This window comes from Vidua chalybeata, chromosome 22 (genome assembly GCF_026979565.1).
Source record: "Vidua chalybeata isolate OUT-0048 chromosome 22, bVidCha1 merged haplotype, whole genome shotgun sequence".
NCBI classification, from domain to species: Eukaryota; Metazoa; Chordata; class Aves; order Passeriformes; family Viduidae; genus Vidua; species Vidua chalybeata.
The window spans coordinates 7,220,986-7,237,923 of NC_071551.1; the positions used below are offsets into that span (position 1 = coordinate 7,220,986).

General features: G+C 53.0%; 2 long non-coding RNA genes across 2 annotated transcripts; one reads left to right on the forward strand and one right to left on the reverse strand.

The window, feature by feature from the left end:
- Positions 1–9,888: 9,888 nt before the first annotated feature.
- On the forward strand, positions 9,889–16,889 carry LOC128799001 (uncharacterized). Its single transcript, XR_008434621.1, has 3 exons — positions 9,889–10,334; positions 12,186–15,043; positions 16,000–16,889. It is a non-coding gene; the product is annotated as an uncharacterized LOC128799001 (long non-coding RNA).
- Positions 11,462–15,006, reverse strand: LOC128799002 (uncharacterized). The gene is made up of 2 exons (XR_008434622.1): positions 14,924–15,006; positions 11,462–11,948 (listed from the first exon to the last, which is right to left on the reverse strand). It is a non-coding gene; the product is annotated as an uncharacterized LOC128799002 (long non-coding RNA).
- Positions 16,890–16,938: the final 49 nt, after the last annotated feature.

A 16,938-nucleotide genomic window follows, 5' to 3' on the forward strand; every position in this document is an offset into this window, starting at 1 on the left:
CAGAGCAGGGCGGGCTGCCAGGCTGACTGCAAAACTCCTGGCCGTGCTCCCCTGGCCCCCGGGGATGTGGCTGGGGGGAAACACCTGGGTGCAGCCCAGGGGAGCTGCAGAAAACGCCCTGCAGGCTGCAGGCCAGGGCCAGCACACGTGGAGAGGCTGCTGGACTGCAGGCTGCCCGTGCAGGGTGATCTGTGGATCTCTGCAGATGGCAGCTTCCAGCCACAGGGCTTTGGATCAGAACCCCAGAGCCTGCTGCTTCCTTAAAGGGGCTCTGCTGCAGCACTGCAAACTTCCTTTAAAGTCAACTGCTTTGGCATTTTAATATTTTAAGTGCTGACCCCTCATCGATTCTGTCCAGTCTTTTAAATCTTTAATTTACTTACTTCTTTGGGTTTTAAACCTTGCCTGCAATTGCAGCTAATTAAAAAGCTCATTAGTTGGCATCCTGAGCTGATTCCCTGGGCTTTATGTACTGTACAGTTTGCCTCCTGAGAGTTTGAACCATGGCTGGGACTGCTCCGCTTGTTTCCTACCTCCCCAGCTTTATGAGGTGTTCCATATTTTGGAAGACTGTTCCCCTTTCCCCTGATTTTGTTTTAAACCACCACTTGCTGCAGCCTGCAGGAAACTCAGAGCCATTCTGGCTATCCACAGTAGCTGTGTCACAAATTTATTTATAGCTGATCTTCCCCATCGTGCAGAGCTGAGACCTCCCCAAACTTGCAGCCCCTTTTAAAAGGGGAATTGTGTGTAGACAACAAACATCCCAAACAGATTAATTCCCATCACTACATGCAGGGCTTGACTTAAGCTCAAACATGCTGTTTACATGCCCAGTAGGAAATTCCATCCTCCTCAAAGACAAACACCAAGGGCTAAAGGCAGAGACGGAAAAAACGGGTCCTGATCTCACCCACCCCATTCATAGACCCTACAAGACAATTTCTAGAGCAAAACACCAAAATACATTTCTAAAGCAGACACAGGGTCACATTCATGTCTCCCATCCATAAGAATTTGCTCCCTAAACTCAGTTTAGGGATGGGTGGCTTCAAAGCCAGTAAACATTTTCCTGGTGTAGCACAGATAAAACCACAGTCTGGGCCAATTCTGGTGGAAATCTTGCCAGAAGATTTCAGAGCAGTCAAATTCATTCCTTAAACTCTGATGTGTCCACCCAACAGCATCAGGAAACTCCTCAAACCCACACTATTAGCCGCAGTTTTTATTTGGGAGATGCAAGTGCATATATCAATTTTCATTCCAGTACGTGCTGCCATGGCCGTGTCTCTCTGCCTGCCCTCACTTCCCACATCCCTGCTCCCTTTTCTCCCCAGCTCTCAGCCTTTGCAGCCTGTCACAGCCAGCCTCTGTCAGGGCGCTCTCACGGCAGCAGGGCCCCAAATGGAAACTGGAATATGGAGCTGCTCCCTCGCAAATTCCCCTTCTCCTCCCCTCCCCTTCCCTGTCACCATCTGGCTGCTCTGCCTTCCAACAAATCCAGCAGCTCTGCTCCCTGCCTGGGGAAGCTCCTGCCTTTAACTGTGCTGGAGAGCCCAAGACGTGGTTCCAGAGCCTGTTCCAGGGAAGGTTTGCACAATAAAGTTACAGAGGAAGCTGTGATTACAGAGCGGCGCTTTGGGAGCATCTGAGACGCCCCCAGCCCCGGCTGCTGCAGGAATGTGTTAAAGCCCATCTGGGAAGGACCAGGCCTCCTGCTTCCTGCTGCCTCTGCCTGCCAGGAGAGCCAGCAGGGGTGGCAGGAGCAGGGACCAGAGCTAGGCTGGAGCACAGGCGGCTGGGATTGGCTTTGGCAGCAGCTCAGCCCTCGTGTTTTCATTTTACAAGGTCGAAACCAAACCCACCTCTGGTTTGGGGTTTGCGTTCATGCCTACAGAAACAGGAGAGGATTTCAGAGCTGGCAAACCCCAGCTTCCCCCCACACACACCCCACACATCCCCTGCTCGCTGGCTTGTGACCAGCAACATCTAAAATAGCTACCTTCTCCTTCCCTAATCCCTGCCTTGCTTTTCCGACTGGAAATAGAATAAAGTAAAGCCAAACAGACAAAGTCCATCCCCAGAGCAGCCCAGCAGGGCTGGCACAGTCCAGCCAAGGAATTTGGCAATGGGAAAGGCAAGCCCAGACAGAGTGGAGCAGCAGGGAGGGGATGCTCAGGTGAGACAACAGCCAGAGAACACAAAACTGCCCTCCAAAGGATGCCAGGATGGAAGTGGTCAGGCAGTGAATAGCAGCACCTGAATCACAATGTAAATACCAGGAAATGTCAGAGGGGCTTGGTTCTAAAGAGGATCATGATGTCTCCTGCCTTGTATGCCCTCCTTACTGACCCTACAATCCCACAAACCAAGTCCAGCACCCACATCTTGGAGTCCTTGGCGGAGCTCCCTCACCTTCAAACACGCCTGGTTTTGGTACCTACAGGTGCCTCCCCAGCCTGTTCCCTCCTCTCTGAGGGTGCAAGGCAGGACAGGGCTGGTGCAAACACCCCTGGGGCTGCCTCCCCTTTGCTGCTGCCTGAGGTGCTGCACTGAGAACCACAGGAACAGAAGGCCTGCAGGAGCTGGGGTGAGAGAGAGGAGGCTGGAGTCGCAGAAACCTGAGTGCATTCCCAGCGATGAAACATGGGATCTGTCAGGAGAGAAGGGAGGAACCCAGGGTGGGAGCAGCAGAAAGCACGGATCAGGGCTGAGCTGTGTCTGGCTGAGGGAGCCAGCGCAGCAAATCAGGCTGGAAGCACATGATGTTTGTCAGAGCCTGGGGCTGGAGCAGCAGAAGATGTTACGGGTCAGGACTGAGGTCTCTGGCAAAGCCCAGCAGCTGACAGGGACACAAGTTTATCCAGGGCTCCGTCTGCTGAGGCACCGGGACAAGCTGCTGCAGCAAGGGCACAGAGGGTCCAATTTCAGAGCCTGGCCCCACTCTGGGGCCGCAGTGGCGCCTTCCAGGCTCCCCCTGCCGCAGCTGAGATTCCTGCGGGTGACACATGGCCCTGGAGCAGCTCCGGGGAAAGCAGGTGCCACCATCCCTGCCCAGCCTCCCTCGGCTCCCTGCACACCCAGCCAGCCTTCCTAAAACAGAGCCCTCCTGCTTCCAAAAGCGGCTGGAGCCGGGGTCTTTCCAAATCTGTTTTACTGCAAAGCCTCCAGAGAGGTCAGGGAGGAGACGCTCCCAGTGCTGAGCTCCTTTCTGGCTCGCTCTGCTGCTGGTGCCAGGGCTGTGGCACCTCGGCCTGTCTCTTCTGCTCCAGTAATTCCCAGCTGCTGGCACACAGAGAGGGACAATGCAGAGCAGCAGATGCCGGCTGGGTCACAGAGCAGTGAGCAGATCTGCAAGGGGACAGGCAGCTTCCACCCCTGGGATCTGGGATCTGGGGTGTCAGGACGGGAAAAATCAGGCTGCCCTTCATGCTAAGCCAGGACTCTCAGTGCCCCGACACGCTCCAGCCTTGCTGTTCTTGACTTTGCTGCTTCAAAGCATATCAGACTTTGGAACAGGCAATAAATCTGTTAGACAAGCAGTAAGGACAGGCAAAACCCAACCCAGGCCATCACAGACAGCCTGTACCTTCCACAGGCTGTGCATTGGTCCTGCAAGGCTACAGAAAATCAACAGGGGCCAGCAAGAGGTGTGAACAAACAGTAGACAAACCCCAAAACCTGAGAGCTGCCATCTCTCAGTGATCCCCAGCCAGAAGATCTATTCCTGCCTTCCCAGTGCAGTTCCCATTGCTGCTGGCTCCAGTGTGTCAAAACACCGTTTACTTCTGCCTGGAGACCGTGGTGCAGCCTCCCCTCCTGGCCCTGCAGATCAGCCAGGGATGGCCCCTGCCCTCAGAGCAGAACAAGCCCCGTTCAGAAGGGGCAGGGGAGAGGCAAGAAGAGTTCTGGGAGGTTTCATGCCCCAAAGCATCGTTGGCCCTCGTGCTCAGCCCTTCTGCCAAGGCTGGAGGAAGTGAGTCACTGCTGGGGCTGGAGGGGGGCTTGGAGCTTCAGTCACCCCTGGAATGGCCTGGAGCAGGGACAGCTCTGCCCAGGGAGCAGCCAGCATTCGATTCCTGTTTGTGTCCCAGATGAATCACTCCCAGCAGCTGTGGCCGTGCCTGACTGTGCTCCTCATGTGCTTTCTATTAGCTGGGAAAACAAGGCAGGCTGCTCCAGCACCGGGGCTTCGGCTTGTGGCATGGGGAGAGCAGAGGGGAGAACCTGGGAGAGCCAGCTGGGCTTTCCCCCTGTACAGAGGTGCTGTGGGTGGGAGTGGACACCCCTCACAGGCTCACTGGGGTGCCCTTGACACCCCTTCCACACAATTTTCTTCTCCATTCAGCTTTCCAAGTGCAACTCCTGGGCGTGTTCTGTAGTCAGACTGACTCCCACATACACACACAGCTATTCCTCAAAAGCCAAGCCCTTTGCCTGGCAGAGCAGGAGTATTTTATTTATTTCAAGGACTATTTTACTGAAGGCACAACCCAGAGGAACGTTCCCATTCAAATCTGTAGCCACAGGAATTACCAACAGCACTGTGCAGGAGTCACAGCACGATGGATGGAAAGTCCCAGCCCCTGTGTGACTTCAGGGAGCTGTGCCTCAGTTTCACCCCTCCTGCTCAGCTGAGGTCAGGGTGACCTGGGGGACAGCTCTTAAAGCTCTTTGGTGTGCTCAGAGGAAAGGAGCTCCAGATGAGCAAAAGTGTGGCTGTTGATTGAGAGAGCACAAAGGGAACAGCCCAGGCTTCACCTTCCTCCTGCCTGGGCCACTCCCTGTTGGGAAAAATGCTGGGGTTGTGCTTTCCACCTCAGCCAAAAATAATCAGCGAGCTGCAGGGGGTAGAGGGCCTGGGGAGGGAGAGAGAATTTCTCTTCTCAGGCTGCCAGAGCGGAGAGGCTACAGCACATACTGAGAAATGCATTCCTTCCCTGTGCCTTCCCTCCTCCTGCAGCCACCTCTTGACAGAAAATCCGTGTGGGTCTGCTCCAAAAGCCACAGGAGTGTGCAGCCCAAGGCAGTGGTTCTCTGCTTCCCTTTGAGACAAGGAGTCTCCAGACCAAAATAGGATGTTTAGCTCTACCCCCATGGCACTCCCTCGAGCACAGCCTGGGGCAGTTGGGAACACGAGTTGTGCTGAGGGGACACAAGTGTGCACACAGTGCCTGACAGACTCACCTGGGACACACAGGACAGTTCATTCCCACCTGACAGACTCACCTGTGCTGTGGATTACCTGGGACACACAGGACAGTTCATTCCCACCTGACAGACTCACCTGTGCTGTGGATTACCTGGGACACACACAACAGTTCATCCTCACCTGACAGACTCACCTGTGCTGTGGATTACCTGGGACACACAGGACAGTTGATTCCCACCTGACAGACTCACCTGTGCTGTGGATTACCTGGGACACACACAACAGTTCATCCTCACCTGACAGACTCACCTGTGCTGTGGATTACCTGGGACACACAGGACAGTTCATCCTCACCTGACAGACTCACCTGTGCTGTGGATTACCTGGGACACACACAACAGTTCATCCTCACCTGACAGACTCACCTGTGCTGTGGATTACCTGGGACACACAGGACAGTTCATTCCCACCTGACAGACTCACCTGTGCTGTGGATTACCTGGGACACACAGGACAGTTGATTCCCACCTGACAGACTCACCTGTGCTGTGGATTACCTGGGACACACAGGACAGTTCATTCCCACCTGACAGACTCACCTGTGCTGTGGATTACCTGGGACACACAGGACAGTTGATTCCCACCTGACAGACTCACCTGTGCTGTGGATTACCTGGGACACACAGGACAGTTGATTCCCACCTGACAGACTCACCTGTGCTGTGGATTACCTGGGACACACAGGACAGTTCATTCCCAACGCAGTCCCTGTGCTTTCACTGCTGAACAAGCCACGTTTATGTCCGAGCACAGCTGAGCTGTGGCCTTCAGCACATTTCTGCCTCCAGCTTCCCTCTCCCAGGAGATGCTCCCGGGGCTGCTGTCACGGCCCAGCTCCTGCTGGGCTGGATTTGCCTGCACCATTGCAGTTTGCTGCCTCCAGCATCCCAGGGCTGACCCTTGCTGGGGCTGCTGGTTCACATCACCACCTTCCTCCCCTCGGGAGGCCTCGGCGGCTCCACAGGGGATGCTCAGGAGAGAGGCACAGCTCAGCATCACCCTCAGCCACTCCTGCCAGGCTGCAGGATCCAGGCAGAGGAAGCCTTGAGGACTCGGGGCTCACTGCCAGGAATCAAGCTGCTGTCCCCAGGGAGTGGTGGCAGAGCAGCAAAGCCCTTCCTCGGCGGCAGAGCAGCTTTTCCATTTCCTTGGCTTCAATCCTCGCTTCTGTTCCCCCCAGCGTCTGCTGCGCTCCAGCCGCGAGTTCCAGGGAAGCCCAGCTGCCTCAGCAGGTATGGTCTCATTAATGAGCAATTAGCTCCCAGCCTAATTGGGCAGCAGAATGGCTAATGAGCCTGGCCGTGCTTGTCTGTGCCCTCATTATCCCGTGCTCAGCCAGAGGTAAGGCTGAACTTCTGTCCCGTTTCCGTCATGCCACCGTCAGAGCCTGGCTCACAGCTGCCGTGTGCCACTGCTCCAGAGCTGATGGCTTCTCTTCTCTCTTTCCTCAGGAAAAGCTTCCCTCAGCCCTGCACTGCACATCACGTCCTCCCTCCCTCGTCTGTCCCCGCTCGTTCACTCAGAAGTTTTCTGATCTCTCCTCCCTGTGTTTATGGCTGTGAACACAGACACACAAATCTTTAACTGTTTGGCCGTGCCCACCTAAATATTTATATTGTCACCTGCACACAGGGCTGAGACCCACGCAAAGGAACAAAGGCTGTGCTCACCTGCCTGAGCTGGAGAAAACATTCCCAGGGCAGCACAGAACCCTCAGCACCCAGACTGGAACCCTGGCACCAAACTGGGCACCACACTGGTGGAAGGAGGGTAAGGTTAACCCAAATCTTTGCAATTCTAAGTCACAAGTCTTCAGGAGTCCTAAGTGAATTCCACATGAGCCTTTTTTGATATCCTCTGCTTTAGATTCTCAGTTCAGGAGTAACAGGACACATGAAAATGGTTCAGCTAACCAGCAGAGCTCTAGAATGTATTTTTCTTTCCAGCATTTGGATTCAGAGACCTCTTGAGAAAAGTGGCACATGACTCTTAATGAGAGTCAGGGTTGGTTTTCTTTTTTTTTTTTGTTTCTGGGTTAAGTCTTATCCAGCTGCTGGACTCTGGATAATCCAGGTCATCCTACCAAGATGTGAAATGTTTCATTGCTCTACCTGCTGCAGCAAAGAACCGTGTTCCTTCCAGGACTGATTATTCCAACTTCCTGCTGCTCCTGATAAGCCTTTCCAGTGGCTGCTGCTGGTTTTAACCATGGCTTCTTCTGCCTCCAGGGTCCTTTTTTATATAAGATTATCTGAACCTATCACACCCGCTTTTTAGTCGCCTCACTGCCTCCCTGTTAAGCACCAAAATGATTTTTTAACTGCTCTTTTGCCCTAGAAGGACTTCTCTGACCTTGTTCTACCCCAGGAGCAGTTCCCCTCCTGGGTGCTCCCTGTTTTACACATCTGGAGAAAAGAAAGAACCCACTTTTTAAGCATTGAGGGGTTTTGGTTTTTTAGGCCAAAGCCTCTCCACATTGCTTCATCCTTGCCTAAGCTGCTGGTAACCAGGCTAAAGTCCAACACATCTCTCATTTAGGACACAGGGGCAAACTGTTTTCACCGTGGCTTCCCAAAATTGCGTTGAGCCCCCTCAGAATCTTTTCCACTGAAGATCTCAGAGCATTTAACCACCCTTAGTGCAAACTTCATAGCACTCTCAGGTCTGCAGAAGAGGAGCTGAAGCACTGAGAAAGGCTGAGCCAGCAGTGGCAGATAAACCTCCTCATAAAAACACGCTGTGCACTGAACCATCAACAACCTCCACCAGTGGCTTTAAAGGGCTCATTTAATGAATGGAACGAATGCTGGAACACAAGGCAGTTAGGGAAGCTCCTCACGTCTCTTCCCCACCATGTGCTGAAATCCTGCCTTGCTATTGGGAAAAGAGAAGCACAGTCATGTGCATGGGATTGATTTCCCAGAAGTCCAGGACTGCATAATCCCAGGCATTCCAGCGGGGCAGGCAGCAAATGGATTATTGTGTGCATTTTTGACAGCCTTGCCTTCACTGTGGGCTCCCCACAGCGTTTCTTTATGAAAAACCCTTCTGCACAGCCCTGTCTGCATCTCCGGGCTCACCCATCTACTCTTGCTAATATTTTATTTATTGCACCCTCACCCTGACAGCGAGCTGCCTCCCCAGCCGTTGCTAATTGGCCTGGGTGTCTCTCCAGAGGCACACGGATCCAGGCAGAGCAGGGAAGTGCTCTGCCACCCACAGGCAGCATTCCGTGTCCATACGGGCTGCCCAGAGACCACCGCATTGAGCAGATGGATTTTACCCACACGTCCAGGTATCAGCAGAATGATTCCTGCATTTCACTGGAAGCACAGGATAACAACAGCCTGGCCAAGCCTATATATTGACATGGAAAAAGCAATACAAAGGAAGAGACCTGAGGGCAATTGTTTCCCTTCCCTTCCTCTGGTCCCTTTCCAAACACTGATTACCGGCTCCAGGGTTGAACCTTGTTGATCTCAAAGTCCTCTCTCTGCCTTTGAAACTGGCAAGAAGTTTACCCAGCTGAAATCACAGACTTTGGGTTTCCTTTTCAGGGAATTCATGGTTGGTTCTCTTTTTTGTGTCTTTGAACCAAAGTGGAGATGAGGTGAAGCCGTGAATGTAGAAGGGGGAACTAAATAGTGGTGGGGGGGGCTTGCAGGAAAAGTTAAATGAAAGGACAGTTCTGGAAGCAAGAATGATGGAGTGTAGTCCAAGGAAATGTCTCCAGAAAATCAGCAGTAAATCTTGTTCACTTCATATAAGAAATCAATATTGCCATTGGAGCAGGGACATCAGGAACAGCAGGAAGGACTTTCATACTGAAAAAAGTATTTACAGTACAGGAGAGCTCAGACAAGCGAGCAGAGAGCTGCACTTCACCCAGTGAACTCAGCCATCACACGGAATTAACAGCAGCCATTTCTCAGCCATTAAAAAAGACAAGAACAGCTTGGCCATCCCTACGTGTCGATACAGGCAAGGCAACTCAAAGGAGCCCATTCCGGGGATGTTTTTATATATGGATACACGAAGAAGGTACTAAAGTAGGCTCATTTCCAGGGCAGTAAATAAAATTTAACCAGAAGAAGCTATGTATAGAAGCTGGTGGCAACTCAGGCAGGGGCTCTGGGAGAGCTTTAACACCTGGCTGGGGGGACACATGAAAGCCAAAGGAGGCTCTCTCAGCAATGCTGCCCCATTCCATGTCCATTTGTGCAGTGTTCAGGTGTGGAAGAGGGCTGCCGATAGCTGGGGTGGTTTTATTAAATATTATTGCATGGCTTGTGTATTTTTCAAGTTCAAAAGTGGAGGCCATCTAAAAGAAACAAACACTCGCAGTGCAGCTGCCTTGTGTTTATATCCCTGTGTCCATAGCAGGCGTGCCAGGCACTGCTCGGAGGGAGGGACAGAGCAGTGGTGTCACACACAGGGCAGTGGTGTCACACACAAGGCAGTGGTGTCACACACAGGGCAGTGGTGTCACACACGAGGCAGTGGTGTCACACACAGGGCAGTGGTGTCACACACGAGGCAGTGGTGTCACACACGGGGCAGTGGTGTCACACCCGGGGCAGTGGTGTCACACACGGGGCAGTGGTGTCACACACGGGGCAGTGGTGTCACACACACAGGGCAGTGGTGTCACACACAAGGCAGTGGTGTCACACACGGGGCAGTGGTGTCACACACGGCCACACAGCTGCCAGCAGCCCGGACAGGAATTCCCAGCCCGAATTCCTCTGGGATAGAAATGTGCACACTCACACAGAGCAGCTCCCTTCAGAGGTTCGGGTCTGCCAGCCCCTGCCGTGGAGCAAGCAAAGTGAAACAGAAACCACTCTGCACGGCCAGGTAGAGCCAAAAGCTGCCCCCCAGGAGGGGAAGAGCAGGAAGCAGATGGGAAGTGCCCCGGATCCCACTGGGCTCTCGCCCCGCTATGGGGATGCCCAAAGTTCTCTCTCTGAGGAGGTCTCTGCTTTCCGCGAGCTCCCAGGCAGGGCGCAGATGCTCGAGGGTTGAATTCCTGTTTCCCGTGAATCTGCTGCCATCCCGTGGCAAATCCTGCGATGGCACCCCGGCCACGCCTGGAGAAGGGAGGGAGCCCCTCAGTGCCATGGTCAGTGCCCTGGTCAGTGCCGTGGTCAGTGCCGTGGTCAGTGCCATGGTCAGTGCCGTGGTCAGTGCCCCAGTCAGTGCTGTGGTCAGTGCTGTGGTCAGTGCCCTGGTCAGTACCCAGGCCAGTGCCCTGGTCAGTGCCCTGGTCAGTGCCGTGGCCAGTGCCCTGGTCAGTGCCATGGTCAGTGCCGTGGCCAGTGCCCTGGTCAGTGCCATGGTCAGTGCCATGGTCAGTGTGCCCTGGTCAGTGCCCTGGTGAGTGCCCACACTCCAATCACACCGAGAGCTGCAGTCAGGCCACTTGTTCAGCTCAACCCAAACCTACTCAATCCCTGGGCCCGATGTCACTCACTGTCCTTCCCCTCCTGCCCCTTGCCCCAGGGCCACACTCAGTAGCCAGAGGCCTCCTAAAGGCAGCTTTGCCAAGCCCCTGCAGCCCAGCTGGGCACAGGAACGCACGCCAGGGCCATCAGCCAACAGCTCATGTTTACTTATTTGCACTCTTGTAAATAAAAACCAGCCAGACGAGCCCTGGGGCCCAGGCAGACACAGAGTGTCTGTTCTGCAGTGCCCAGGGCTGGGGCTGGCACGGGTGAAAATCCACTGGGCAGTTTGCAGGCACTGCCAGCGTGTTAGACTGCTGACTAAAAAGGAGGAATCCCATACTAGGGCTCTGAGGACAGAGCCTGTTTAACATTCCTCAGCCAATAAAAGATGTCTTTGTGAGAGAGAGACCTGATCCATTACAGAGGCTTGCACAGAACAAGCAGCAATGGGAGAAGCACGAGCGCAGATCTCGCTTTACAAATGTCACAGCGCAGGCTCAGCTGCTGCTCTGTGTGTCCCAGAGAGCAGGAGTGTGACCGCGGCTCAAACAGCTCTCCTCCCACGCAGATCTCACCTGCAGGGGTGTGCTGTGAGCGCTGCTCTCCCTCTCTCCAGGTAAATCCAGCTGAACACAACAGCTGCCCGTGATGGGTCACTCCAGAGCAGGGGCTGGCACAGGTCGGGAGCAGTGGAGAGCAGCACTGGAGAGGCTCCAGCATTCCCTCCTCCAGGCTGCACAGCACCAGGGGCCAGATGCACAGCTGTTCTGGTTTGAAAGCAAAACCAGTGAGAGACTCCAAGTCAGAAATACAATTTATTGGGAAAAGGGAAAACAAAAGACAAAAATACACACAATGATACAAAAGGAAGACCACTGGCAAAGTCAGAATACAACCTGACACCCGCTTTGGCCAGCGTGCTGGTAGCAGTCCAAATTGGAGTGGCTGCAGTCCTCTTGGAGTGCCAGATGTGGTTGCTGTGTCTTCTCGGAAACCTGTGGAAAGGCTGCCTTTCTGTCTAGAAATCCCTGGATTTATCCAGGTGGGAATGCCTAGCTTCTCCCCCTGGGCGGAGCATCTCACAATGGGCTGATGTTATTTTGAGTCACAAGGTGTGTTCTTAATCACCTGTTAAACAGAACTGGCTCCTGGAGAGTGTTATCTCTGAGTCATGTGGCAAGACATTGATGGGTCATTAACAGGAGATAAGGAAAACTGTCCAGATGCAACTGCTACTCGGATGGTAATAGGAAACATCTTGGTGCTCAGTCTTGGACAACAGCACAGAACTGCAGGACAGAACAGAAGGTGTAAATAACCCCAGCAGCCAAGGTTCAAATCACACTGAAATTATGGCACAGCAATTACAAATCCTGAAGCCATTCAGATTCAAGGCTCTCAAAACCCTTTACTGAGTTCTCTTCCATCTCTGTTGCATAAATAGTGGAAATCCGTTTGTTCGCAGCTCTTTTGAAAGAACTGTAATCTAGAGCTAGTAAGAAACTTTCCCTCTGTTCTGTACACAGGGAGGCCAAGGCAGAGCACCAGCAGCCCTGGGAGTGGTGGCAGAACCGAACTGCACCTGGACAGATTGGCACAGGCATCGCCCAGCCCTGGGGCACAGATTTATCCCTCAGTGGGCCATTAAATAATTTGTCACGAATGCCGAACTGCTACTGGAGAGAAAGAAAAGCCTGGAGTTGCAGGCAGGATTACACAACCGAGCTCCGTGGGCAGAGCAGTTCCAATTGCCATCAACACCTGCCCGGGCCCAGAACACACTCGGGTCACCCCAAACTGAAGCTCAGGTCAAAAGGAAATTAAATAGAGGCATACAAAGCCCTGCCCATGGGTGGTGCTGGCAGGAGATGCACATACAGTACTCACACTTCAATGCGGAACACAAAATACGTTTTAAAAGTTGTGCTTTGCAGTTTGGCTCCTCTTACCTGCTTTCCCTTTTCAGCACAGAGGAGGGGAAGGGTCAGAGAACGTCAAGCTGACTTTGTCCGAGATGTACAAGCAGATGTTTCTGCACTCGGGTGACTCTGTTTGTGTCAGGGACTTTGTACTGAACTCCTTTGCTGCACCCCAACCCAATGTGAGCCTGTCCCAGGCTCAGGGAGGAGCACCGGGCGTTCTCTCCTATTCCCTTGTGTCCCGCTATTGAGGCACCTTCGTTCTTCCCCCGCTCGAGACCCCAAAGTGTAACTCCTGCCAGCCAGACCGACACGATTCCTTTTCCTTCTCCTTTACCTCCCTATTTCTCGCTCCATCTGACACACCTGCTTGAAAAACAAACGCGGTCCCATCAGCCCAGAATTCATTTCAAATAAACATATAAAAGACCTTTTATTGACATGAATAAATTGATTGGGACCATTACTTTGTAGCTGCTTGCCACAGAAAAAAGCCTCTCAAAGGCAGCCCGAGGCAGGGCAGCAACATTTACATTTAGATGAAGGCATTTCTGTCACAACACCTCCCAACAGTTTCTGGCCCTGCTACTGTCTCCAGAAGAAATCAGTGAAGCCAGGGAGCTTGGCTTTAAATAACATAGATGGAAAAGGGAGAATTTGTTTCTGCAATCCACTGAATGTTGTAGTCTGGAATCACACAATCTGCAGCAAAGGAATGTGAAAGCAGAGTGGTGACACCACAGCGTGTTCCTTTACTCCTGGGGGTCCTCTGGCCCTGCCTCAGACACTGCTGCTGATGTCCATTCCATTTAAAACACTGCTGCTGATGTCCATTCCATTTAAAACACTGCTGCTCATGTCCATTTCATTTAAAACACTCCTGCTGATGTCCATTTTATTTGCCACTCCATAAAGAGCACTAAGCTGTGAAGGAGTGAACTAGAGAGAAGGATAAAAGTGACAGCTGGATGACACTAAAACAATCCAACTTAGAGGAAGCAAAAATCCACCGAGGGTATTTTGAAAGCTGCAATCCAGCCACATTACCAAGGCAAGAGCAGCAGATTCCTTGTGACTGCCCAGCCTTTGAAACTGGGGCTCATTCCAACAAACTGCAAGGCCGGAGAAACCTCCATCCTCCAGATTTGACTAATAGTCTGTTCCAGCAGAACCAGGACCCCGGGCAAAGTGAAATACAGCTCCCCTGGCATCACACCGAGCTGTTTCCCAAGGCCAGCCCATCAGTTTATCCATGATTTCTCTGCCAAGCACACAGGGCAGGGAGCGGAGCCTGGCAGCCACAGGAGGGTTCACAGCTGCACCTCTGCAGAGAACGCTCCTTCCTGCTGACATTGCCACAGGTGAGGACACGGGACAAACACTGGAAGAGCTAACAAATGGTGGAATGGAATTGCAGAAACTGGAAAGACACAACAAAGTCACCCAGAGTAACAGAACAGGCAACAATCAGTTCAATCTTTCCTCATCTTTGACAGCTGCACTCCTGAGCCACCCAAGGGTGCCTTGGTGCTTAGAGAAGCACACTACTGCATTAATATTAACAAACAGCAAAGTTATTTGTGCTTACCATGAAGCTGGGCTTGATTCAATGTCCTAAAATTTACATACTCTGGCTTTAGAAACCTGAAATGTGTAAAACAATCAAATCCTGTCCTGGATGTGACTCCTGCCTGCCAAGTGTCCTCCCCTCATTAAATGCTATCTTTTGTGGTGTCTTTTCCTGAGCCTCTCCCACGACTCATCTGACCAGAAAATGGATCAATATTTATTGTGAAGACTCATTTCTCTCATTTGTGAGGCCCAAGGAGGACAGTGCCTGGCTCATGTTGTGTCAGAAACCTGCTCTGCACCAGCATTCAGGTGCCACAGGTGACCATTCTAGAATTCAGTTTTGTAAAAACCTCTGAGAGTTCACGCAGGTAATTTTTTTTTTTTGCCAGATTCCTTCACTGGATATTTCTCTAGGGAGAAAGAGGGAAAGAGTAGCTGAATTTGCAGGGGCCAAGTTACCACTTCTACAGAGATCAGCACTTGCAGAGAATAAAAAAATAACCAGGCTAATTGTCCACGTGGGACCCGTGGTTTGCATTACATTGCTTTTATCTTTTGCTCCAGTTTGGTTTTGCAAAGTCAACACCATGAGAAAAATCAGCTTTAATGAAGGAGGGACACGAGCAGCACAGCAGATTGCAAAGGCTGCCCTGGACGTGCAGGGCCCCTCCAAAGGCTCTTCCCCCCTTCAGACGCCGTTTCTGATCCCCGAAGGTGAGAAACCACCCCAAGGCCAGACCCAGCCCAGACCAGCGGGGCTGTCTCAGCCTCACCTGTCCCCCAGGAGCACACGGCACAGGAAACACCTGGGATTTTGTGCAGGACAGCTGCCTGGGACAGATGGACGAGCGCCGTGTGTGCAGCCACTTGGACAGAGGACAAAAAGCCCCTGGGTGAGGGTCTGGGCTGGCCCGGGGACACGGGGACACCAGGGGAGGTGGAGGAGCACCGAGGGACAGGGAGCCCCAAGGTTCTCTTGGGCTGCCCCCAGATCTCTCTGCCGTCCTCCCATCACCTTTTCCCAGCACAGGAAAGGACCTCACTTGAGGCCTTCGCTCGGCTCTTCCAGAACCTTCTGGAATCCCTCGGGTGCTGCTCTGCCCCCTCAGGGCCAGGCCCCGCCCCCTCAGGGCCCCACCCTCCCCTCAGAGCGCCCTCAGCTCCCCCGAAGCGGCTTCGGGGCTTCAGAAGTGCCAAAAACTCCCAACAAGCAACACCTGCGTGGCCTCTCCTCATCACCTGGCTCTGGAACCCCTCACAACCCCTGCCTTTCCCACCTATCCTCGTTACCTGTCACAGGAACCCCTCACAACCCCTGCCTTTCCCACCTATCCTTGTCACCTGGCTCTGGAACCCCTCACAACCCCTGCCTTTCCCTCCTCTCCTTGTTACCTGTCACAGGAACCCCTCACAACCCCTGCCTTTCCCACCTATCCTCGTTACCTGTCACAGGAACCCCTCACAACCCCTGCCTTTCCCACCTATCCTCGTTACCTGTCACAGGAACCCCTCACAACCCCTGCCTTCCCCTCCTCTCCTCGTTAAATCCCTGAACCAGTCCAGGTGGGGAAAGCGAGCCCCCTGCCCGCGGTGGGGTTGGAATGAGATCTCCCTGCCTCCGAGATCCCTTCCAGCCCACCCCATGCCACGGAATCCCACGGCATTCCAAAGGGGATCCACGGCCCGGGAAGGATCAAACCCCAGCCGTGCTGGTGGAGCCCACACGGCCCCGCAGGCTGTGCAGGTGGCAAAGCCACACAGGTGATGGCCTCCAGCTCTCACCCTGCCACAGCACGACCCCATTAACGCAGAACCACAAGTTAATAACTGCACTGTTCCATTTTTCCAGGGGTAAAAGTCCTCTCCAGCCCCGTCCCCGTGGAATTCATCGTTTTACATCTGGAAACTTAGAACCTGTTAAGCAGCACAGGGCAGCCTGAGCCCGCTCAAGTTCTACACTGAGCACAAGGAATTAAAAAAGAAATGTCAAAATAAATAGCACAGGCTCGGAAAAAGCACTTTCAGAAGCTATTTCCAGCAGACAAGAGCTGACCTTCCCCTCATAAAATGCCACGGGGTATAAATAGAGCAGCCTGTCATGCCATTTGTCATGAGGCCCTGTCTGCCTGCCCCGAGCCCACTGCAGCAACAGCACACTGTGCTCAGAGCAACAATTACCCTCAGCTGGAGTCAAAACACCCATTCCTGATCAATCCCGCAGCAGAAGCAGAGCAGGGAGGAACCTCCCCACCTCCCTCCTGACCAAACACCGCTTCTGCAAAGCTCCCTGTGCCATCCCAACGCTTCCCTGGCTTCTGGAGATGCTGATCCTCACCAGCTCCTGAACGCTCACCAGTCACCCACTGGGGCAGCCACCACCCTGGCACAAAAACTTGATGGAACTGGAAGGCAGATTTCAGCTTTTCAGAAGGCAGCGAGCAGATGAGTTACTGTGCATCTCCCTCTCTGCAGTTACCCCTTTGGAGGGCAGCTCGGGGTCACTTGTGTTCAACACTGGCACAAATAACTCCTCTCAGGAAAAAACAATTCCCAAAAATGCAGCCCCTGGGGCATGCACAGTGTATTGCACTGGCAGCTGAGCAGCAGAGCAGCAATGCAACTCGAGGATGCAGAGATGGAACTGGACACGATGTTGGCGTTTGTGTACTGTGTATTAAAAACAAAATTATCTCAAAGAGGGAAAAAAATGAAGCCAAGAAAAGACAGGTTTGAATCAGACAAGGTGGCCATGCCAGCACCCCACAGCTCCTCTCCCACTAACAACAAT